Source organism: Cherax quadricarinatus, chromosome 19 (genome assembly GCF_038502225.1).
Source record: "Cherax quadricarinatus isolate ZL_2023a chromosome 19, ASM3850222v1, whole genome shotgun sequence".
Lineage (NCBI taxonomy): Eukaryota > Metazoa > Arthropoda > Malacostraca > Decapoda > Parastacidae > Cherax > Cherax quadricarinatus.
The window spans coordinates 15,591,038-15,616,297 of NC_091310.1; positions in this window are offsets into that span (position 1 = coordinate 15,591,038).

Here is a 25,260-nt window from a genome sequence, read left to right on the forward strand (position 1 = left end):
GGTGCACTTGTCCTTCCATTTGATCCTGGGTTATTCTGCTCTCCTTTTTCATTTCCTCCCATTTCTCCTTTCGTTTTTGAACTCTCTCTTTCATTGTCTTCCTTTCGTCCTGTGTTCTGTCTCGATCGAGGTACACACTCCGGAACTCCTGCTTGCCTCTCAGCCGTGCTTTCTCCTGCAGATCATGGTTCGGGTTGATTCTGCCTTGAAAATTACTTTGAGAGGCCGATTCCTTTTCTTTGTGAACCACCCGATTCTCCGAAATTTGCCACCTGGGTCAGGTCCCCCTCGCCTATCACCTTCATGATATCTTCAATCGCTTTTTTCTCCTCCTGCTTTCTTTCATCATAAGTTTCCCCTTTAGCTTCGTCTAGCCCATAGACAAACACGGATCTCTCCCTTTCCACCTCCCACTGTGACTCCCATTGCATCCTCTGATGTGTTTTAGTTCCTTCCCGTGGAGTGTTCCTTCCTTCAGTCCCTTCCCTAGTTATGGCCCCTATGCGTCTTGGTTTGTCCTTCCTGCTCACCTGTTCCTGGCCCCCACAGGTATCTGGTAAGGTCCTTGCACATGTCCTAGTTCCTTCAATGTCTTCCAACCTTTCGTTCTGTCCTAGTGTGCTCCCTGTCTTTGTTTTGGCCCCATGTGGGTTTGACAGGACCTCTGCATACAGTTTAGTTTCCATGCTTCCTTCAGACCTGTTGTCTGTGTTTGATGTAGCCATTGCCGATACTACTTCTGTAATATCTTTGTCTCTGTGTGTGTGTTTGTGTACTCACCTAGTTGTACTCATCTAGTTGAGGTTGCGGGGGTCGAGTCCGAGCTCCTGGCCCCGCCTCTTCACTGATCGCTACTAGGTCACTCTCCCTGAGCCGTGAGCTTTATCATACCTCTGCTTAAAGCTATGTATGGATCCTGCCTCCACTACATCGCTTCCCAAACTATTCCACTTACTGACTACTCTGTGGCTGAAGAAATACTTCCTAACATCCCTGTGATTCATCTGTGTCTTCAGCTTCCAACTGTGTCCCCTTGTTACTGTGTCCAATCTCTGGAACATCCTGTCTTTGTCCACCTTGTCAATTCCTCTCAGTATTTTGTATGTCGTTCATCAACGTCCCTTCCATCCCCTCCTGTCTCTTGCATCCTCTGTGTGTTTATTCCTTCCCGTGAGGCTTCCTTAGCCTCTGGACTGAGTCTTGGTTTGCAACCTGCACTGTTCCTAGTTCACGTACTGGTGGTCCTGCACTGTCTAGTTCCTTCAATGCTCAACCTTTGTTCTGTCCTAGTGGCCTGTCTTGTTTGGCCCATGTGGGTTTGACAGGACCTCTGCATACAGTTTAGTTTCCATGCTTCCTTCAGACCTGTTGTCTGTGTTTGATGTAGCCATTGCCGATACTACTTCTGTAATATCTTTGTCTGTGTGTGTGTGTTTGTGTGTGTGTGTGTGTGTGTGTGTGTGTGTGTGTGTGTGTGTGTGTGTGTGTGTGTGTGTGTGTGTGTGTGTGTGTGTGTGTGTGTGTGTGTGTATGTGTGTGTGTGTTTGTGTATGTTTGTTTGTGTGTGTGTGTGCTCGTGTGTGGATGTTGGTATTCAATTGCTTAACATTACTTTTGTTACAGGGATCAATTCACAGCTTATGGCGCCGCCTCCTGGTTGTTATATGCAAGCTTTCCTGATTTCTGGTCTCCATAACTCGATCATACTTGTTCCTGAAACTGCGTAGGGTGACTGTCATGGCATACCTTGTACGTGAGGCTAAATCTGATACATCTAAACATCACACACACTGACAACCAGGTACTAATTCTAAGGAAACCTGTTAAAAGCTTTTCACTCTGGCAGCTTTTAGTGGCCTCTGTTTTCCATCCTATAAGTACCTTACGTGACAGGTTATTCTTACATATTACGTTCCTGTGTTGGTCTTAATAGCGCAACAGTACCTTTCAGTTTAGGTTCTGGTGTGAGAGCAGACAGCGGGAGCCATGTTTCCTGGAGCCCCCAATAATCTGACCTGTTGTTACAACAGTTTGTCAGGTGCACATAAAGCAGGTGTCTCTAACAAGGTCATTAAGATAACACACCTGCCAGTGTTTACCTGGTTAATAATTCACAGTACAAGCAGTTGTATGGAGACTGAAGACCCTCACTCCTAACTGGTTTATAGAGCCTCAACTGGTTTATAGAGCTCTAGCTGGTTTATAGAGCCCTGGCTAGTTTAAAGAGCCCCAACTGGTTTATAGAGCTCTAGCTGGTTTATAGAACCCTAGCTGGTTTATAGGCCCTAGTGTGTTTATAGAGCCATAAATGGTTTATAGAACCCAAACCGGTTTATAGAGCTCTAGCTGATTTATAAAGCCCTAGCTTGTTTATAAAGCCCCAAATGGTTTACACAACCCCAGTTGGCTTATAGAGCCCCAGCTAGTTAATAGACCTCCAACTGGTTTATAGACCCTAGTTGATTTATAGAGCCCCGGCTGGTTTATAGAGCTGCAACTGGTTCATAGAGCCCTAGCTGGTTTATGGAACCCCAGCTGGTGCATATAATGAAATACAGAGTTCTAGCTATATCTAAAATGATTTATAGAGCCCCAACTGGTATATAAAATAAGATACAGAATCTTAGTTGGTGTAGAAGAGGATGTATAAAACCTTATCCCAGCTGGCGTGTATCAGTGAGATATAGAACCCAAGTTGGTGAGCAGAACCTCCGTCTCATGAGAGCAAAAGATTAAGTAAACAGTCCCACCTGATGTATCTGATGACGAACAGAACCTTAGCTAGTGTATAGAATCCTAGTTGGTGTATGAGATATAGAGCTGCAGCTGGTGTATAAGAGGAGGTAGAGAGCTGCAGCTAGTGAATAAGAGGAGGTATAGAGATGCAGCTGGTAAATTAGAGGAGGTATAGAGCTGCAGCAGATGTATAAAAGGAGGTAGACTACAGCTGGTGTATAAGATGAGGTAGAGAGCTGCAGCTGGGGTATAAGAAGATGTACAGAGCTGCAGCTGGTGTATAAGAGGAGGTACAGAGCTGCAGCTGGTGTAAAAGAGGAGGTATAGAGCTGCAGTTGGTGGATAAGAGGAGGTATAGAGCTGTAGCTGGTGTATAAGAGGAGGTATAGAGCTGCAGATGGTATATAAGAGGAGGTACAGAGCTGCACCTGGTATATAAAAGGAGGTAGAGAGCTGCAGCTGGTGCATAAGAGGAGGTACAAAGCTGCAGCTGGTGTATAAGAGAAGGTACAAAGCTGCAGCTGGTGTATAAGAGGAGGTATAGAGCTGCAGCTGGTGTATAAGAGGAGGTATAGAGCTGCAGCTGGTGTATAAGAGGAGGTATAGAGCTGTAGCTGGTGCATAAGAGAATGTATAGAGCTGCAGCTGGTGCATAAGAGGAGGTACAAAGCTGCAGTTGGTGTATAAGAGAAGGTACAAAGCTGCAGCTGGTGTATAAGAGGAGGTATAGAGCTGCAGCTGGTGTATAAGAGGAGGTATAGAGCTGCAGATGGTATATAAAAGGAGGTATAGAGCTGCAGTTGGTGTATAAGAGGAAGTATAGAGCTGCAGCTGGTGTATAAAAGGAGGTATAGAGCTGCAGTTGGTGTATAAGAGGAAGTATAGAGCTGCAGCTGGTGTATAAAAGGAGGTATAGAGCTGCAGTTGGTGTATAAAAGGAAGTATAGAGCTGCAGCTGGTGTATAAAAGGAGGTATAGAGCTGCAGTTGGTGTATAAAAGGAAGTATAGAGCTGCAGCTGGTGTAAAAAGGAGGTATAGAGCTGCAGTTGGTGTATAAAAGGAGATAGAGCTGCAGCTGGTGTATAAAAGGAGGTATAGAGCTGCAGTTGGTGTATAAAAGGAAGTATAGAGCTGCAGCTGGTGTATAAAAGGAGGTATAGAGCTGCAGTTGGTGTATAAAAGGAAGTATAGAGCTGCAGCTGGTGTATAAAAGGAGGTATAGAGCTGCAGTTGGTGTATAAAAGGAGGTATAGAGCTGCAGCTGGTGTATAAAAGGAGGTATAGAGCTGCAGTTGGTGTATAAAAGGAAGTATAGAGCTGCAGCTGGTGTATAAAAGGAGGTATAGAGCTGCAGTTGGTGTATAAAAGGAAGTATAGAGCTGCAGCTGGTGTATAAAAGGAAGTATAGAGCTGCAGCTGGTGTATAAAAGGAGGTATAGAGCTGCAGCTGGTGTATAAAAGGAGGTATAGAGCTGCAGCTGGTGAATGGGTAATAAAACTCCTTCTCTTGACTAGACTAGTTATGACCCACCAACCATCACTCACAGCTTCCTTCCTTACTTCCTTTTTCTCTCTCCTTCCTTCCTCTCACTGTTTTCTTCTAAATTCCTCACTCCCTCCTTTCTTCATTCCTCTCTTCTCCTTCTTTTCTTTAAGCCTCCTTCTTTTCCTTCCATCCTTACTCTCTCCTCCCTCGTTCTTCTTCCTTTCTCCTTCCTTCCTCTCGTTATAGTTTGTTCCTTTCTCTCTCTCTCTCTCTCTCTCTCTCTCTCTCTCTCTCTCTCTCTCTCTCTCTCTCTCTCTCTCTCTCTCTCTCTCTCTCTCTCTCTCTCTCTCTCTCCTTCCTCTCTCCTTATCTTCCTGCTTCCCTTCTTCCTTCCTGTTTCCTTTTTTCTTCCTATCTCCCTCCTTTCCCCGTTTACCTTATTCTCCTCTCCTCTCATCACCAGTTCATTATTCATTTTTAAGCTCTTCTTCTCTCTTCCCTAGGTCCATAATTCTTCCCTAACTCATCTTTACTTCAAATTTTCATTATTTTTACAAATTTCCTTTTCCTTCTCCCTCCTTCCCTCATCTATCTCTCCTGGTCACTTTCCTTCTCTTATCTATCCTCTTATCTATCAACCGGAGCTTCTTAACGAGCAGGGGAATGGTTTGACTTGGTACTTTTCCTCTATGTTGCTGGATCAGGAATAAAGTGTAAAGTGTTCCCATTTTACTCTCAAGTGACGACCAGCATAATGTTCCTCTTGGATCAGTGGATATTACGAACACAGGTAAGAATGGCCTGTGAGACCTGTTCGTAATGGAAAATGGAGCAAGCAAAACTTAACAGTAGACTGTAATGTATATTAGACTTCACCAGATGATATATACAATTATATACACTATACACTATGTACAAATAGAATAATAAGTGTACACCACGGTGATAGATGGCAAAGCAGAAGCCAGAGTGCACCATACTCAACCAGCAGGTAGGCAAGTCTGCCAATGCTTACCACAAGTGAACCACGTTGCTTCAGTTTTGGCGGGCTTGCTTGTCATTGGTCAATGAACCAAGGTACTGATTCAACGATGGGTACCCTACTGATCCTTAAACCCTGAACACCTGGTTCACTGGTTGGGAGGCAGCCTATATGGGAGTGTGACATAGGCCAAATACACTGTAACATACTCTTTGCATGCCACAGTGGATCAGTCAGTCAGTGGCTGCCATCATAATGTTACTCTTGGATCAGTGAATCAATCAGTCAGTGACTGCCAGCATAATGTTCTTGGATCAGTGGATCAATCAATCAATGACTGCCGGCATAATGGTATACATCTGATGACCTAGCTGTGGGTCATTACTAACTGTCATGATCTATGTCACAAAACTGACCCTGTCATGACCTAACTGTGCGTCACTATATTAACTCTGTCATGACCTAACTGTGGGTCACTATACTGATTCTGTTATAACCTAACTTTGGGTCAGTATATTGACTCTGTTATGACCTAACTGTGGGGTCACTATATTGTCTGGCCCTGTCATGACCTAGCTTAAGGGTCACCATATTGACCTGACTTGATGTCATTCTTTACAGAGAATCGATAGCGCCCTCACGATGACGTCAGGATAGTTCCCTGGGTCACTGCCTCGCTGGAACAACCTTCAGAATTGGGTCAGTGCCAGGCAGTGTGTACGGACGACGGGTGGCACCCACCCACCCACCCACCCACACACAAACACACACACACACACACACACACACACACACACACACACACACACACACACACACACACATACACACACACACATACACACACACACAAAGCTCAGGAAGCAGAGAGAGAGAGGATCCAGTAGCGATCAGTGAAGAGGCGGGGCCAGGAGCTGAGTCTCGACCCCTGCAACCACAATTAGGTGAGTACAATTAGGTGAGTACACACACACACAAACACACACACACACACACACACACACACACACACACACACACACACACACACACACACATATTCTCTTTCATTTTCTCATTCAATTAAGACTCCATTAAGCGGGAAGTCAAAACTCAGCAATGTTTCACTCTAGTCAGCGATGTTTTGATCAATGATATAGAAGGGAAAAAAAACATCAAGTAAATTAAGGTAAGTGTTGACGATAAGACAGAGATAAGACGTAAACACGAGATATTTCCATGATGGGGAGAGACAGAGAGACTGTAACATGCAGTGAATAATGTGAAATACAGAATGTATGTAACAGACAATGAAGAATGTGAAGAATACGAAAGACAGAATGTAAGAGCTAGCGCTCTTCACCCTAGAAACGAGTACTGGCAGAGTCTAGAGTGCCAGGAGTCGGGTTACACATTAAAGACTATGTTGTTGATGGACTAACTGGGGGTCAAGGTAATCACCTGCACGAAGGTCATTAAGGCTGCTTGTGACCTGTTCACCACCGATGAAGAATACTTTCATCCTTATGACAAAAAAGGCTGTCAAAAGACACACACACACACACACACACACACAAACACACACACACACACACACACACACACACACACACACACACACACACACACACACACACACACACACACACACACACACACACACACACACACAAAATCATGGAGAAGATTATCAGGAGAAGAGTGGTGGAACACCTAGAAAGGAACGATCTCATCAACAGCAGCCAACATGGTTTCAGGGACGGGAAATCCTGTGTCACAAACCTACTGGAGTTCTATGACATGGTGACAGCAGTAAGACAAGAGAGAGAGAGGGGTGGGTGGATTGCATTTTCTTGGACTGCAAGAAGGCGTTTGACACAGTTCCACACAAGAGTTTGGTGCAAAAACTGGAGGACCAAGCAGGGATAACAGGGAAGGCACTACAATGGATCAGGGAATACTTGTCAGGAAGACAGCAGCGAGTCATGGTACGTGGCGAGGTGTCAGAGTGTGCACCTGTGACCAGCGGGGTCCCGCAGGGGTCAGTCCTAGGACCAGTGCTGTTTCTGGTATTTGTGAACTACATGACGGAAGGAATAGACTCTGAGGTGTCCCTGTTTGCAGATGACGTGAAGTTGATGAGAAGAATTCACTCGATCGAAGACCAGGCAGAACTACAAAGGGATCTGGACAGGCTGCAGACCTGGTCCAGCAATTGGCTCCTGGAGTTCAATCCCACCAAGTGCAAAGTCATGAAGATTGGGGAAGGGCAAAGAAGGCCGCAGACGGAGTACAGTCTAGGGGGTCAGAGACTACAAACCTCACTCAAGGAAAAAGATCTTGGGGTGAGTATAACACCAGGCACATCTCCTGAAGCGCACATCAACCAAATAACTGCTGCAGCATATGGGCGCCTAGCAAACCTCAGAACAGCATTCCGACATCTTAATAAGGAATCATTCAGGACCCTGTACACCGTGTACGTTAGGCCCATATTGGAGTATGCGGCACCAGTTTGGAACCCACACCTAGCCAAGCACGTGAAGAAACTAGAGAAAGTGCAAAGGTTTGCAACAAGACTAGTCCCAGAGCTAAGAGGTATGTCCTACGAGGAGAGGTTAAGGGAAATCAACCTGACGACACTGGAGGACAGGAGAGATAGGGGGGACATGATAACGACATACAAAATACTGAGAGGAATTGACAAGGTGGACAAAGACAGGATGTTCCAGAGATTGGACACAGTAACAAGGGGACACAGTTGGAAGCTGAAGACACAGATGAATCACAGGGATGTTAGGAAGTATTTCTTCAGCCACAGAGTAGTCAGTAAGTGGAATAGTTTGGGAAGCGATGTAGTGGAGGCAGGATCCATACATAGCTTTAAGCAGAGGTATGATAAAGCTCACGGCTCAGGAAGAGTGACCTAGTAGCGATCAGTGAAGAGGCGGGGCCAGGAGCTCGGACTCGACCCCCGCAACCTCAACTAGGTGAGTACAACTAGGTGAGTACACACGCGCGCGCGCACACACACACACACACACACACACACCACCGCCAAATGCAAATTCATGAAGATCGGGGAAGGGCACAGAAGACCGCAGACAGAGTATAGGCTAGGTGGCCAAAGAGTGCAAACCTCGCTCAAGGAGAAAGATCTTGGAGTGAGTATAACACCGAGCACGTCTCTGGAAGCACACATCAACCAGGTAACTGTTGCAGCATATGGGCGCCTGGCAAACCTGAGAACAGCGTTCCGATACCTTAGTAAGGAATCATTCAAGACACTGTACACCGTGTACGTCAGGCCCATACTGGAGTATGCAGCACCTGTTTGGAACCCACACTTGATCAAGCACGTCAAGAAATTAGAGAAAGTGCAAAGGTTTGCGACAAGGTTAGTTCCAGAGCTAAGGGGAATGTCCTATGAAGAAAGGTTAAGGGAAATCGGCCTGACGATACTGGAGGACAAGAGGGTCAGGGGAGACATGATAACGACATATAAAATACTGCGCGGAATAGAGAAGGTGGACAAAGACAGGATGTTCCAGGGAGGAGACACAGAAACAAGAGGTCATAATTGGAAGTTGAAAACACAGATGAGTCAAAGGGATGTTAGAAAGTATTTCTTTAGTCATACAGTTGTCAGGCAGTGGAATAGCCTAGAAAGTGACGTAGTGGAGGCAGGAACCATTCATAGTTATAAGACGAGGTTTGATAAAGCTCATGGAGCAGGGAGAGAGAAGACTCAGTAGCAACCAGTGAAGAGGATGGGCCAGGAGCTAAGACTCGACCACTGCAACCACAAATAGGTGAGTACACACACACACACACACACATACACACAATTTTTTCGCAATGTTTGTTTTGCATATTGTTATATCACCCGTTCACTGTGATCTTACTGCCTATATATATGTATATATATATATATATATATATATATATATATATATATATATATATATATATATATATATATATATATATATATATATATATATATATATATATATATATGTATATATATGGTAGGGGACCTGAATGCTAAAGTAGGAGAAACTTTTAGAGAGGGTGTGGTAGATAAGTTTGGGGTTCCAGGTGTAAATGATAATGGGAGCCCTTTGATTGAACTTTGTATAGAAAGGGGTTTAGTTATAGGTAATACATATTTTAAGAAAAAGAGGATAAATAAGTATACAAGATATGATGTAGGGCGAAATGACAGTAGTTTGTTGGATTATGTATTGGTAGTTAAAAGACTGTTGAGTAGACTTCAGGATGTTCATGTTTATAGAGGGGCCACAGATATATCAGATCACTTTCTAGTTGTAGCTACACTGAGAGTAAAAGGTAGATGGGATACAAGGAGAATAGAAGCATCAGGGAAGAGAGAGGTGAAGATTTATAAACTAAAAGAGGAGGCAGTTAGGGTAAGGTATAAACAGCTATTGGAGGATAGATGGGCTAATGAGAGCATAGGCAATGGGGTCGAAGAGGTATGGGGTAGGTTTAAAAATGTGGTGTTAGAGTGTTCAGCAGAAGTTTGTGGTTACAGGAAAGTGGGTGCGGGAGGGAAGAGGAGCGATTGGTGGAATGATGATGTAAAGAGAGTAGTAAGGGAGAAAAAGTTAGCATATGAGAAGTTTTTACAAAGTAGAAGTGATGCAAGGAGGGAAGAGTATATGGAGAAAAAGAGAGGTTAAGAGAGTGGTGAAGCAATGTAAAAAGAGAGCAAATGAGAGAGTGGGTGAGATGTTATCTACAAATTTTGTTGAAAATAAGAAAAAGTTTTGGAGTGAGATTAACAAGTTAAGGAAGCCTAGAGAACAAATGGATTTGTCTGTTAAAAAGAGGAGATGAGAGTTATTAAATGGAGAGTTAGAGGTATTGGGAAGAAGGAGGGAATATTTTGAGGAATTGTTAAATGTTGATGAAGATAGGGAAGCTGTGATTTCGTGTATAGGGCAAGGAGGAATAACATCTTGTAGGAGTGAGGAAGAGCCAGTTGTGAGTGTGGGGGAAGTTCGTGAGGCAGTAGGTAAAATGAAAGGGGGTAAGGCAGCCGGGATTGATGGGATAAAGATAGAAATGTTAAAAGCAGGTGGGGATATAGTTTTGGAGTGGTTGGTGTAATTATTTAATAAATGTATGGAAGAGGGTAAGGTACCTAGGGATTGGCAGAGAGCATGCATAGTTCCTTTGTATAAAGGCAAAGGGGATAAAAGAGAGTGCAAAAATTATAGGGGGATAAGTCTGAACATCAAAATGGTATACAATACCGACAGGTTGTTAGGTAAGACACATATGCAACAGTTAGACAACTTTATTCCGAAGCGTTTCGCCTACACAGTAGGCTTCTTCAGTCGAATACAGAAAGTAGGCAGGAACAGTAGAGATGTGAAGACGATGTAATCAGTCCATCACCCTTAAAGTCGTAGAATTTGAGGTTGTCAGTCCCTCGGCCTGGAGAAGTTCAGTTCCATAGTCAGGAACTATCTGAAGATCAAGCGACAGTGCGGAGACTTAAATACTGTCGGAAGGAGAGGTGCAGGGTAGTAGTAGTAGTAGTAGTAGTAGTAGTAGTAGTAGTGAGAGGCCACTGAGAGGTCATGTCCCTCTCAGATCCAACACTTCTCACTTGAAAAGCTTGTCCAAGGTGTTTTCTGTACCAAGATGCCACGTGTTGCAGTGTCTGACAAGATGAACATCAAAATGGTATACAATACCGACAGGTTGTTAGGTAAGACACATATGCATGTGGCAGATGTTGCAGGTGTATGGTGTAGGAGGTAGGTTACTGAAAGCAGTGAAGAGTTTTTACGAGGATAGTGAGGCTCAAGTTAGAGTATGTAGGAAAGAGGGAAATTATTTCCCAGTGCAAGTAGGCCTTAGACAAGGAAGTATGATGTCACCGTGGTTGTTTAATATATTTATAGATGGGGTTGTAAGAGAAGTAAATGCGAGGGTCTTGGCAAGAGGCGTGGAGTTAAAAGATAAAGAATCACACATGAAGTGGGAGTTGTCACAGTTGTTCTTTGCTGATGACACTGTGCTCTTGGGAGATTCTGAAGAGAAGCTGCAGAGATTGGTGGATGAATTTGGTAGGGTGTGCAAAAGAAGAAAATTAAAAGTGAATACAAGAAAGAGTAAGGTAATGAGGATAACAAAAAGATTAGGTGATGAAAGATTGGATATCAGATTGGAGGGAGAGAGTATGGAGGAGGTGAATGTATTCAGATATTTGGGAGTGGACGTGTCAGCGGATGGGTTTATGAATGATGAGGTGAATCATAGAATTGATGAGGGGAAAAGGGTGAGTGGTTCACTTAGGAGTCTGTGGAGACAAAGAACTTTGTCCTTGGAGGCAAAGAGGGGAATGTATGAGAGTATAGTTTTACCAACGCTCTTATATGGGTGTGAAGCATGGGCGATTAATGTTGCAGCGAGAAGAAGGCTGGAGGCAGTGGAGATGTCATGTCTGAGGGCAATGTGTGGTGTGAATATAATGCAGAGAATTCGTAGTTTGGAAGTTAGGAGGAGGTGCGGGATTACCAAAACTGTTGTCCAGAGGGCTGAGGAAGGGTTGTTGAGGTGGTTCGGACATGTAGAGAGAATGGAGCGAAAAAGAGCGACTTCAGGAGTGTATCAGTCTGTAGTGGAAGGAAGGCGGGGTAGGGGTCGGCCTAGGAAAGGTTGGAGGGAGGGGGTAAAGGAGGTTTTGTGTGCGAGGGGCTTGAACTTCCAGCAGGCATGCGTGAGCGTGTTTGATAAGAGTGAATGGAGACAAATGGTTTTTAATACTTGACGTGCTGTTGGAGTGTGAGCAAAGTAACATTTATGAAGGGGTTCAGGGAAACCGGCAGGCCGGACTTGAGTCCTGGAGATGGGAAGTACAGTACCTGCACTCTGAAGGAGGGGTGTTAATGTTGCAGTTTAAAAACTGTAGTGTAAAGCACCCTTCTGGCAAGACAGTGATGGAGTGAATGATGGTGAAAGTTTTTCTTTTTCGGGCCACCCTGCCTTGGTGGGAATCGGCCAGTGTGATAATAATAAAATAATGTATATATATATATATATATATATATATATATATATATATATATATATATATATATATATATATGTATATATATATATATGTATATATATATATATATGTATATATATGTATATATATATATATATATATATATATGTATATAAATATATATATATATATATATATGTATATATATATATATATACATATATATATTACATATATATATATATATATATTTATATATATATATATATATATATATATATATATATATATATATATATATATATATATATATATATATATGCAAAACAACCACTCTGAAAGAATAGAGAAATTCCAAGCGCTTTCGTGACTACTCACTGTCTGTTTTCTCATCAATGTTTTTGAGAGCTTTACGAATTTGTAGTCCTGAGTTCATAGATGAGGAAATATCCAAAATTTATGAAATAGGTAATGATTTAAAATACCCAAGAAATGTAATTGATAAATCTTTTAAAGTTGCTAGGAACACTTTTTATAATCCAAAAAAGGGCAACCAGCCTTATTCAACTAAAAATATGTTGGTTCTCCCTTACCATGAAAACTTGGTTGATATGCCTTCTCTTCTTAAGACTTTTAATATTAAAGTTGTATTCAAAAATCTTGATACAGTAAAAAAACTTTTGATTAAGAATTCCCCCCAAAATGCTGATGGATGTGTCTATAAGATTCCTTGTAAAATTTGCGATAAAGTTTATTACGGTCAAACTGGTAAAAATCTCGAACTAAGATTAAAACAACATAAATATAGCATTAGAACTGGACAAGATTCCAATGCTCTATTTATTCATGTAAGAGATTTTAACCATCCAATTGATTTTCAAAAAGTTGAGAAAGTAGTATCAAGCAAGTCCATGGTCGACAGGAATATAATTGAATCTTGTTTCATAAAAAGCAGTTTTGACAATAATATGAATATTTCCTTTGGTTTATATAAATTAGATCCATTTATAATTAATAGAATTTGGGTAGAATTTAATAATACACTGGACAAATAAATAGCTCGGGGGTGAGTTTTGCAAAGGACCTGTCCAAGTTGGCTCGCCGCGCGTCACGTGTTTAACCGTTGTGGGATCTGATAGTGAGGTGCTGGCCGGACCCCTTATATAGCTTCCTTGGATGCTTCACTTTCATAGTTCCTTGATAATGTGAGTAGTCACGAAAGCGCTTGGAATTTCTCTATTCTTTCAGAGTGGTTGTTTTGCATATTTTGAAATCACCTGTTTACTGTGATCTTATTGCATATATATATATATATATATATATATATATATATATATATATATATATATATATATATATATATATATATATATATATATATATATATATATATATATATATATTCCAGCTAACCAGTTTCTATGAATTCCTTCATAATGTTACCTTGCTTTCACTCCAACAGCATGTTAAATCTTGCAAACCTCTTCCTTCCACTCACTCCTATCTGACACGGTTATACACGCCTGTTGGATGTCCAAGTCCTTCCCACACAAAACTTCCTTTACCCTCCAACCTTTTCTAGGGCGACTACCAACCCCCCTGTCATACCACTACAGAGTTATACTCACTTCAAGTCATCCTATTTTGCTTCATTCTTTTTGAATGTGTAAACACCTCAATAACTCCTCCGTCCTCTGAATAATACTTTATAACCTCACACATTCTAATCTCCAAATTACTTTCTCTCTGCATAATATTCACACCACGCATTGACTGCCTTTAAACACGACATATCTACTGCCTTCAGCCATCTACTGGCTGCAATACTTAAAATTCCTGCTTCACACCTATATACAAATGCTGGTACCGCTATACACTGATACATTCCTCTTTGTGTCTCCATGGATAACGTGCCTCAGTGCACCACTTACTCGTCAGTTCTTTGGTTCACCTTATCTTTCATAGACCTCTCCGTTTAACCTGTGTGCCAACAAGTCTGAAGACAGTAAGCTGAAGAATACGTTTTTACTATTGCAACGTTTCTTTCTGTGTAGGCCTTCATAAACTCCATTGATAAAGCTATACACAGAGCAAAACGTTACGCTCTGCATGCTGAGTTCTTTTCTTTATATCCAGAGGTAACAAACTGAATTCCTTCTCCTTAAAATTTCTCGTCACACGCCAGAACGAGGAAATATAAACATGTGCAACACCTGGGGTATTGTTTATTTGAAGACGTTTCGCCAACCTGTGTTTTTTTTTCAATTCAATGAACATCTCTCTACTGGGCTGAAAAGCCACTATTTGGCAAAACATCTTCAAACGAGGATACCTCAGGTGTTGGCAGTGTGTCATGTGCAGTTGTGTCATAGCGAGGGCAGGAGGCGGAGGTCTGGTGGTCTCCCGACACCGATGATTTAGCACGCTGGCCAGAAATATGAATATTAGTGTTGATAAAAGATGATCCTCGGGGCACGATTTTCACGACCCGTGTGAGTACCAGGGATTTATAGCAGAGCAGAAGATTATTATTATTATTATTATTATTATTATTATTATTATTATTATTATTATTATTATTATTATTAATATCATTATTATTATTATTATTATTATTATTATTATTATTATTATTATTATTATTATTATTATTATTATTATTATTAATATCATCATTATTATTATTGTTGTTGTTGTTGTTGTTGTTGTTGTTGTTGTTGTTGTTGTTGTTGTTGTTGTTGTTGTTGTTGTTGTTGTTGTGGGTCTTGTATTACATTTACATGACGCGGCCAACTCATATAAATCATCCAGATGGAAACACGGTGGAGGTCAAATCCTCCATCCGCTAATAGTGTGACTAAAGAAATACTTGTCAGGTAGAGTCTTGTGTGAGTCAGTCTACCTCACACTAGACTTTAATGTAATGATGCCGGACACACAATCAGGCGTAGGGCATTCATCAGTCAGGACACTACCTCGGGGGGGGGGAGAGTAGAGAGCAGGGATGCCATGGGTATAGTGAGTAGAGAGTTGGGCTGTCATGGGTATAGTGAGTAGAGAGCAGGGCTGTCATGGGTATAGTGAGTAGAGAGCAGGGCTGTCATGGGTATAGTGAGTAGAGAGCAGGGCTGTCATGGGTATAGTGAGTAGAGAGCAGGGCTGTCATGGGTATAGTGAGTAGACAGCAGGGCTGTCATGGGAATAGTGAGTAGAGAGCAGGGCTGTCATTTGTATAGTGAGCAAAGAGCAGGGCTGTCATTTGTATAGTGAATAGAAAGCAGGGCTGTCATGGGTATAGTGAGTAGAGAGCAGGGTTGTCATGGGTATATTGAGTAGAAAGCAGGGTTGTCATGGGTATAGTGAGTGGAGAGTAGGGTTGCCGTGGGTATAGTGAGTAGAGAGCAGGGTTGCCATTGGTATAGTGAGTAGAAAGCAGGGCTGCCATAGGTATAGTGAGTAGAGAGCAGGGTTGCCATGGGTATAGTGAGTAGAGAGCAGGGTTGCCATGGGTATAGTGAGTAGAAAGCAGGGTTGCCATGGGTATAGTGAGTAGAGAGCAGGGTTGCCATGGGTATAGTGAGTAGAAAGCAGGGTTGCCATGGGTATAGTGAGTAGAGAGCAGGGTTGCCATGGGTATAGTGAGTAGAGAGCAGGGTTGCCGTGGGTATAGTGAGTAGAGAGCAGGGTTGCCATGGGTATAGTGAGTAGAAAGCAGGGCTGCCATAGGTATAGTGAGTAGAGAGCAGGGTTGCCATGGGTATAGTGAGTAGAGAGCAGGGTTGCCATGGGTTTAAGATACTGCTGATGGTAACATAATGTTCCCTTTATTATAAAACACTGAATTTGGAAAAACGAGAGTGCTGATTCGTTTTTTCATATGCAAAGTAGTAAATGCGTAATATTGATCAATCTTATGAGAGCCAGATGGTCGAGTAGTTAATGCACTGGCCTGTGAGTTTTAGAACTCACTTGCCTTGGGTTCAAACCCCACCCGTGCCGTGATGTGAGAGCATGGTTGTAAGAAAACCCTCACGAGATGTTGCCGCATCGAAGATTATTGGCTCAGCTAAAGTCGCATGGTAAAGGAGACACTTCAAACCATCATCAACAACTGGCTCACCAATAAGACACATCGAGTGATATTGAACGGGGAAGATTCTGACTAGACGAAACCTGCAGAGATCCTCAGGGATTGGTCCTTGACTAAAGCTCTTTCACAATTAACATAAAAGCGAGCGATGAATGGCTGGTGTATAGAATGGTGTAAGAAGTGGTTGTGATGATGCCGGAAGGGATGTGGTAGTGAAGGTGGAGCGCCAGTCGTGTGCCAAGATCTGGGAAAGGAACTGAGGGATGGGAAATAGAAGTATCAAGGAGTGGAAATGGCAGAGAAATGGTGGCAGTATGGTAGCATTTTAACAAACTCTCCTTCTTAAACCTGACGTTGCACACGTTCTGTCTCAGCAGTGTACTTATATCCATTAATCTCCATCGCTTATTCGAAATATTGTGCATTTATCCTCTCATTTTTCATGTCTCCCTAGTTATTATCATAAATTACATCTCTAACATTATTCCTTCCATCATGACGCCTACACAACACTCCCACTTCATCTCCCGCCTCCAGTATTCTGCCTGGCTATTTCCTGTCCATCAGCAATAAACAGTTCTTCTCATAAAAGAATTGACCCAGATTCACTTCCTGGGATTGACGAGACGCGTGGTTCAGTCTTCGTTCACCTGCCAGTGTTCACCTACTAGTAAATAGGCACCTAAGGCAGGAGAATATAATTTAAATAAGCCATACTTCTTGGTTATATCATGTAATCCCGATTGAAAATATAATTTTAACTTCATCTTTCTTCATGTCATCCCTGGCCATATACCTCCTCACTACTACCTGGAGAGTATTTCGGGGATCAACGCCCCCGCGGCCCGGTCTGTGACCAGGCCTACTACTACTGCATACCGGGAGCCTAACTATTTCTTTTTGCTTGTCAGAGCCACATAACACATGACACATCTAACATAAGCAGCAGACTCTTCAATGTTGCTGCCCCATCTTCAGTTAGGTTATAAAAATCTCTGGTACTGATCTAACCAAGAGTGAACTGTGTGCAAAACCTTCCTCGCATTTTAAGCTATTATGATGTAAGCGAAAACATCCAAGAATTTTGAGAAAATTATGTCATTACATTAATGGTAACGACATATTGATGACTAAAACACAGGTGCAACACCTGCGTATTTTTACTGACGAGACATTGCGCTTCCATCAAGGCTTTGGGACACCCTTAAGCTTACTCTCAAATCCTCCAATCAGCTCCAGTATGACTGTCTCCTCTATATTACACGAAAAGCCTGCTGAGATATCTAGATGTTGCACATGTATGACACTGCTGTAAATAACTGTGTCATACAGAGCTCAGTTGTTGAGTATCGTTCCAGCCTATAAAACATACTAAACATCATTCCATCATTCTAGTGACTGAATTCACTGAGTTAACTAAACCATTAATACAGTAACTTGCTCACCCAACAAAACTTTGGAAACCCATCTCTGGCCCATCATGTGTGTAACACTGCTGCTGCTGTAATCACAGTTTCCATCGATTAATTTTGTGACAACACATTACTGCTGTAAACACCTCGTTAATAATATTGTAACTTGCTTAGGTAACACAATATTGAGGCCCGCTCCCTCCATCCATTACATACCGGGGATTTTTTGACTACCGTCCACAGCATGGGTATGGGGTAAGTACCACTCACGCGATAGATATAGGGTGAATACTGTTCTCAGGGTTGATATGGGGCGACTACCACCTACAAGATAGATATGGGGTGACTACTACTATCAGGATTATTATGGGGTGATAGGTATGGGATGACTACTGCTCTCAGGATTAATATGGGGTGATTACCACTCACAAGATTGTTGTGGGGTGACTACTGCTCTCAGGGAAGTACGGGGTAACCACCGCCTACAGGACGAGCAAAGGGCAACTACCGCCTACTAGGTGGGTATGGGGTGACTACCACCCACTGGGTGGGTATGGGATACAGGGAAGCGGTGGTTGTGGAGGGATGCAGGGAAATGGTGATAGTGGAGGGATGCAAGGAAGTGGTGGCAGGTGAGGATACAGGGAAGTGGTGTTATGAGAGGGATACAGGGAAGTGGAGTTAGGTTGGTAGAAGACGGATACAGGGATGTGGTGGTAATCGAGGGATACAGGGATGTGGTGGCAGTGGAGGGATACATCGGAATTAATCAGAAATGAGACACTAGATGTTTCGGCCGGTCATAAATTTTGATAAAGTAGCAACTTGATGATACGCCAAGAAGGACCGAAACATCGACAGGAACCAAGTTTTTGTAGACATACTTAGTAAGGAATATGGCCATAAATAATAGTCAATAATAATAATTACATAACAACAATAATAATAGTAATAATAATAATAATAATAATAATAATAATAATAATAATAATAATAATAATAATAATAATAATAATAATATAATAATAATAATAATAATAATAATAATAATAATAATAATAATAATAATAATAATAATAATAACAATAATAATAACAATACTACTACTACTACTACTACTACTACTACTAATAATAATAATAATAATAATAATAATAATAATAATAATAATAATAATAATAATAATAATAATAATAATATTATTATTATTATTATTATTATCATTATTATTATTATTATTATTATTATTATTATTATTATTATTATTATTATTATTATTATTATTATTATTATTATTATTATTATAACTTTGATACTTATTCCACTATAATGTGGACATAGTGACCAAACTCTAACCGATTATTATATTTATCAACTTTCTGTTCCCCCACCTTAAACACTGCACTTCCTACTTGCATCTCCTCCTGGATGGCGTCACGTTACCTTCCTCCCTCCTGCTCACTCAGTACACTGACGCTACCTGGTATACAAACAGTTTATCTACATGTAGCTGGTCAGAGGGACAGTGCCTATCACACTGGCGTCTACGGAGCACCAGTGGGTCAGAGTGGCATGCTGCCATAGTGTGACAGTGCCATACTGCCATAGTGTCACAGTGCCATACTGCCATAGTGTCATAATGGCATGCTGCCATAGGGTCTTAGTGGCATGCTGCCATAGTGTGATAGTGTCATAGTGCCATACTGCCATAGTGTGGCAGTGCCATACTGCCATAGTGTCACAGTGCCATACTGCCATTGTGTCATAGTGCCATACTGCCATAGTGTCTTAGAGGCATGCTGCCATAGTGTGATAGTGTCATAGTGCCTTACTGCCATAGTGGCATAATGCCATAGTGTGACAGTGCCATACTGCCATTGTGTCATAGTGCCATACTGCCATAGTGTCTTAGAGGCATGCTGCCATAGTGTGATAGTGTCATAGTGCCTTACTGCCATAGTGGCATAATGCCATAGTGTGACAGTGCCATACTGCCATAGTGTCACAGTGCCATACTGCCATAGTGTCATAGTGCCATACTGCCAAAGTGTCGTAGTGCCACACTGCCATACTGCCATAATGTCATAGGACCATACTGCCATAGTGTCATGGTGCCATACTGACATAGTGTCATAGTGCCATAGTACCACAGGCGCTCTAGCGTCATGTGACAAACACATGTCATGTGGCTTTACCATGACGATTGTTACAAGCACAGCTCCTCTCAGGCACTATTACCTCAGTACTTGCCTCAGCACTATTACCTCAGTACTTGCCTCAGCACTATTACCTCAGTACTTGCCTCAGCACTATTACCTCAATACTTGCCTCAGCACTATTACCTCAGTACTTGCCTCAGCACTATTACCTCAGTACTTGCCTCAGCACTATTACCTCAATACTTGCCTCAGCACTATTACCTCAGTACTTTCCTCAGCACTATTACATCAGTACTTGCCTCAGCACTATTACCTCAGTACTTTCCTCAGCACTATTACCTCAGTACTTGCCTCAGCACTATTACCTCAGTACTTTCCTCAGCACTATTACCTCAGTACCTACCTGAGCACTATTACCTCAGTACTTTCCACAGCACTATTACCTCGGTACCTACCTGAGCACTATTACCTCAGTACTTGCCTCAGCACTATTACCTCAGTACCTGCCTCAGCACTATTACCTCAGTACCTGCCTCAGCACTATTACCTCAGTACCTGCCTCAGCCTTATTACCTCAGTACTTGCATCAGCACTATTACCTCAGTACCTGCCTCAGTACTATTACCTCAGTACTTGCCTCAGCACTATTACCTCAGTACCTGCCAAAACACTGTTACCTCAGTACCTGCCTCAGCGCTATTACCTCAGTACTTGCCTCAGCATTATTACCTCAGTACCTGCCTCAGCACTATTACCTCAGTACTTGCCTCAGCACTATTACCTCAGTATCTACCTGAGCACTATTACCTCAGTACTTGCCTCAGCACTATTACCTCAGTACTTGCCTCAGCACTATTACCTCAGTACTTGCCTCAGCACTATTACCTCAGTACCTACCTGAGCACTATTACCTCAGTACTTGCCTCAGCACTATTACCTCAGTACCTACCTGAGTACTATTACCTCAGTACTTACCTCAGCACTATTACCTCAGTACCTACCTGAGCACTATTACCTCATTACTTGCCTCAGCACCATTACCTCAGTTCCTGCCTCAGCACTATTACCTCATTACTTGCCTCAGCACCATTACCTCAGTTCCTGCCTCAGCACTATTACCTCAGTACCTACCTGAGTACTAATACCTCAGTACTTGCCTCAGCACTATTACCTCAGTACCTACATGAGCACTATTACCTCAGTACTTGCCTCAGCACTATTACCTCAGTACCTACATGAGCACTATTACCTCAGTACTTGCCTCAGCACTATTACCTCAGTACTTGCCTCAACACTATTACCTCAGAACCTGCCTCAGCACTATTACATCGGTTCCTACCACAGTACTATTACCTCAGTACTTGCCTCAGCACTATTACCTTAGTACCTGCCTCAGCACTATTACCTCAGTACCTGCCTCAGCACTATTACCTCAGTACCTACCTGAGCACTATTACCTCAGTACCTGCCTCAGCACTATTACCTCAGTACCTACCTGAGCACTATTACCTCAGTATTTGCCTCAGCACTATTACCTCAGTAAGTACCTCAGCACTATTACCTCAGTACTTGCCTCAGCACTATTAAGTAAGCACCTACCTGAGCACTATTACCTCAGTACCTATCGGAGCACTATTACCTCAGTACTTGCCTCAGCACTATTACCTCAGTACCTACCTGAGCACTATTACCTCAGAACGTACCTGAGCACTATTACCTCAGTACTTGCCTCAGCACTATTACCTCAGTACCAGCCTCAGCACTATTACCTCAGCACCTGCCTCAGGACTATTACCTCAGTACCTGCCTCAGCACTATTACCTCAGTACCTAAGCACTATTACCTCAGTACGTACCTGAGCACTATTACCTCAGTACTTGCCTCAGCACTATTACCTCAGTACCTGCCTCAGCACTATTACCTCAGTACTTGCCTCAGCACTATTACCTCAGTACCTGCCTCAGCACTATTACCTCAGTATTTGCCTCAGCACTATTACCTCAGTACCTACCTGAGCACTATTACCTCAGTACGTACCTGAGCACTATTACCTCAGTACTTGCCTCAACACTATTACCTCAGAACCTGCCTCAGCACTATTACCTCGGTTCCTACCACAGTACTATTACCTCAGTACCTGCCTCAGCACTATTACCTCAGTACCTTCCTCAGCACTATTACCTTAGTACCTGCCTCAGCACTATTATTTCAGTACCTGACTCAGCACTATTACCTCAGTACCTGACTCAGCACTATTACCTCAGTACCTGCCTCAGCACTATTACCTGAGTACCTGTCTCATCACTATTACCTCAGTACCTTACTCATCACTATTACCTCAGTACCTGCCTCAGCACTATTACCTCAGTACCTGCCTCAGCACTATTACCTTAGTACCTGCCTCAGCACTATTACCTCAGTACCTGCCTCAGCACTATTACCTCAGTACCTGCCTCAGCACTATTACCTTAGTACCTGCCTCAGCACTATTACCTCAGTACCTGCCTCAGCACTATTACCTCAGTACCTGCCTCAGCACTATTACCTCAGTACCTGCCCCAGCACTATTACCTCAGTACCTTCCTCAGCTCTATTACCTCAGTACCTGCCTCAGCACTATTACCTCAGTACCTGCCTCAGCACTATTACCTTAGTACCTGCCTCAGCACTATTACCTCAGTACCTGCCTCAGCACTCTTACCTCAGTACCTTTCTCAATATTATTATTATTACTACTACTACTACTACCACCTTAGTGGTTGCCTCAGTACTTCTACCTCAGCAGTTGTACCACAGTGGTTGTCTCAGCACTATAACCTGAGCGCCTGGGCCTCAGCTCAACAGCCTCAGCGCCCTGACTTCAGCACTACAGCCTCAGCGCCTGGGCCTCAGCACTACAGCCTCAGCACCACAGCCTCAGCACTGCAGCCTCGGCGCCTGGGCCTCAGCACTACAGCCTCAGCACCACAGCCTCAGCACTGCAGCCTCGGCGCCTGGGCCTCAGCACTACAGCCTCAGCACTACAGCCACAGCACTACAGCCACATCACTACAGCCTCAGCACTACAGCCTCAGCACTACAGCCTCAGCACTACAGCCACAGCACTACAGCCTCAGCACTACAGCCTCAGCACTACAGCCTCAGCACTACAGCCTCAGCACTACAGCCTCAGCACTACAGCCTCAGCACTACAGCCACAGCACTACAGCCTCAGCACTACAGCCTCAGCACTACAGCCTCAGCACTACAGCCTCAGCACTACAGCCACAGCACTACAGCCTTAGCACTACAGCCTCAGCATTACAGCCTCAGTACTACAGCCTTAGCACTACAGCCTCAGCATTACAGCCTCAGCACTACAGCCTCAGCATTACAGCCACAGCCCTACAGCCTCAGCACTACAGCCTCAGCACTACAGCCTCAGCACTACAGCCACAGCACTACAGCCTCAGCACTACAGCCTCAGCACTACAGCCTCAGCACTACAGCCTTAACACTACAGCCTCAGCATTACAGCCTCAGCACTACAGCCTCAGCATTACAGCCTCAGCACTACAGCCACAGCACTACAGCCTCAGCACTACAGCCTCAGCATTACAGCCTCAGCACTACAGCCTCAGCACTAAAGCCTTAGCACTACAGCCTCAGCACTACAGCCTCAGCACTACAGCCTCAGCACTACAGCCTCAGCACTACAGCCTCAGCATTACAGCCTCAGCACTACAGCCTCAGCACTACAGCCTCAGCACTACAGCCTCAGCACTACAGCCTCAGCACTACAGCCTCATCACTACAGCCTCAGCACTACAGCCTTAGAACTACAGCATTAGCGCCTGGGCCTCAGCACTACAGCCTCAGCACTACAGCCTTAGAACTACAGCATCAGCGCATGGGCCTCAGCACTACAGCCTCAGCGCCTGAGCCTCAGCACTATAGCATCAGCGCCTGGGCCTCAGCACTACAGCCTCAGCGCCTGAGCCTCAGCACTACAGCCTCAGCGCCTGAGCCTCAGCACTGCAGCCTCAGCACTACAGCCTCAGCGCCTGAGCCTCAGCGCCTGAGCCTCAGCACTACAGCCTCAGCGCCTGAGCCTCAGCACTATAGCATCAGCGCCTGGGCCTCAGCACTACAGCCTCAGCGCCTGGGGCTCAGCACTACAGCCTCAGCGCCTGAGCCTCAGCACTGCAGCCTCAGCACTACAGCCTCAGCACCTGGGCCTCAGCACTACAGCCTCAGCACTACAGCCTCAGCGCCTGGGCCTCAGCACTACAGTTTCAGCGCCTGGGCCTCAGCGCCTGGGCCTCAGCGCCTGGGCCTCAGCGCCTGGGCCTCAGCGCCCGGGCCTCAGCGCCTGGGCCTCAGCGCCTGGGCCTCAGCACTACAGCCTCAGCGCCTGGGCCTCAGCACTACAGCTTCAGCGCCTGGGCCTCAGCACTACAGCCTCAGCGCCTGGGCCTCAGCACTACAGCCTCAGCGCCTGGGCCTCAGCACTACAGCCTCAGCGCCTGGGCCTCAGCACTACAGCCTCAGCGCCTGGGCCTCAGCACTACAGCCTCAGCGCCTCGGCCTCAGCACTACAGCCTCAGCACTACAGCCTCAGCACTACAGCCTCAGCACTACAGCCTCAGCACCTGGGCCTCAGCACTACCCTCAGCGCCTCGGCCTCAGCAATACAGCCTAAGCACCTGGCCTCAGCATTACAGCCTCAGCGCCTGGGCCTCAGCACTACAGCCTCAGCGCCTGGGCCTCAGCACTACAGCTTCAGCGCCTGGGCCTCAGCACTACAGCCTCAGCGCCTGGGCCTCAGCACTACAGCCTCAGCACCTCGGCCTCAGCACTACAGCCTCAGCACCTGGGCCTCAGCACTACCCTCAGCGCCTCGGCCTCAGCACTACAGCCTCAGCACCTGGGCCTCAGCGCCTGAGCCTCAGCACTACAGCCTCAGCGTCTGGGCCTCAGAACTACAGCTTCAGCGCCTGGGCCTCAGCACTACAGCCTCAGCGAATGGGCCTCAGCATTACAGCCTCAGCGCCCGGGCCTCAGCACTACGGCCTCAGCACCTGGGCCTCAGCGCCTGGGCCTCAGCACTACAGCCTCAGCGCCTGGGCCTCAGCACTACAGCCTCAGCGCCTGGGCCTCAGCACTACGGCCTCAGCACCTGGGTCTCAGCGCCTGGGCCTCAGCACTACAGCCTCAGCGCCTGGGCCTCAGCACTACAGCCTCAGCGCCTGTGCCTCAGCACTACAGCCTCAGCGTCTGGGCCTCAGCACTACAGCTTCAGCGCCTGGGCCTCAGCACTACAGCCTGAGCGCCTGGGCCTCAGTATTACAGCCTCAGCGCCTGGGCCTCAGCACTACGGCCTCAGCACCTGGGCCTCAGCGCCTG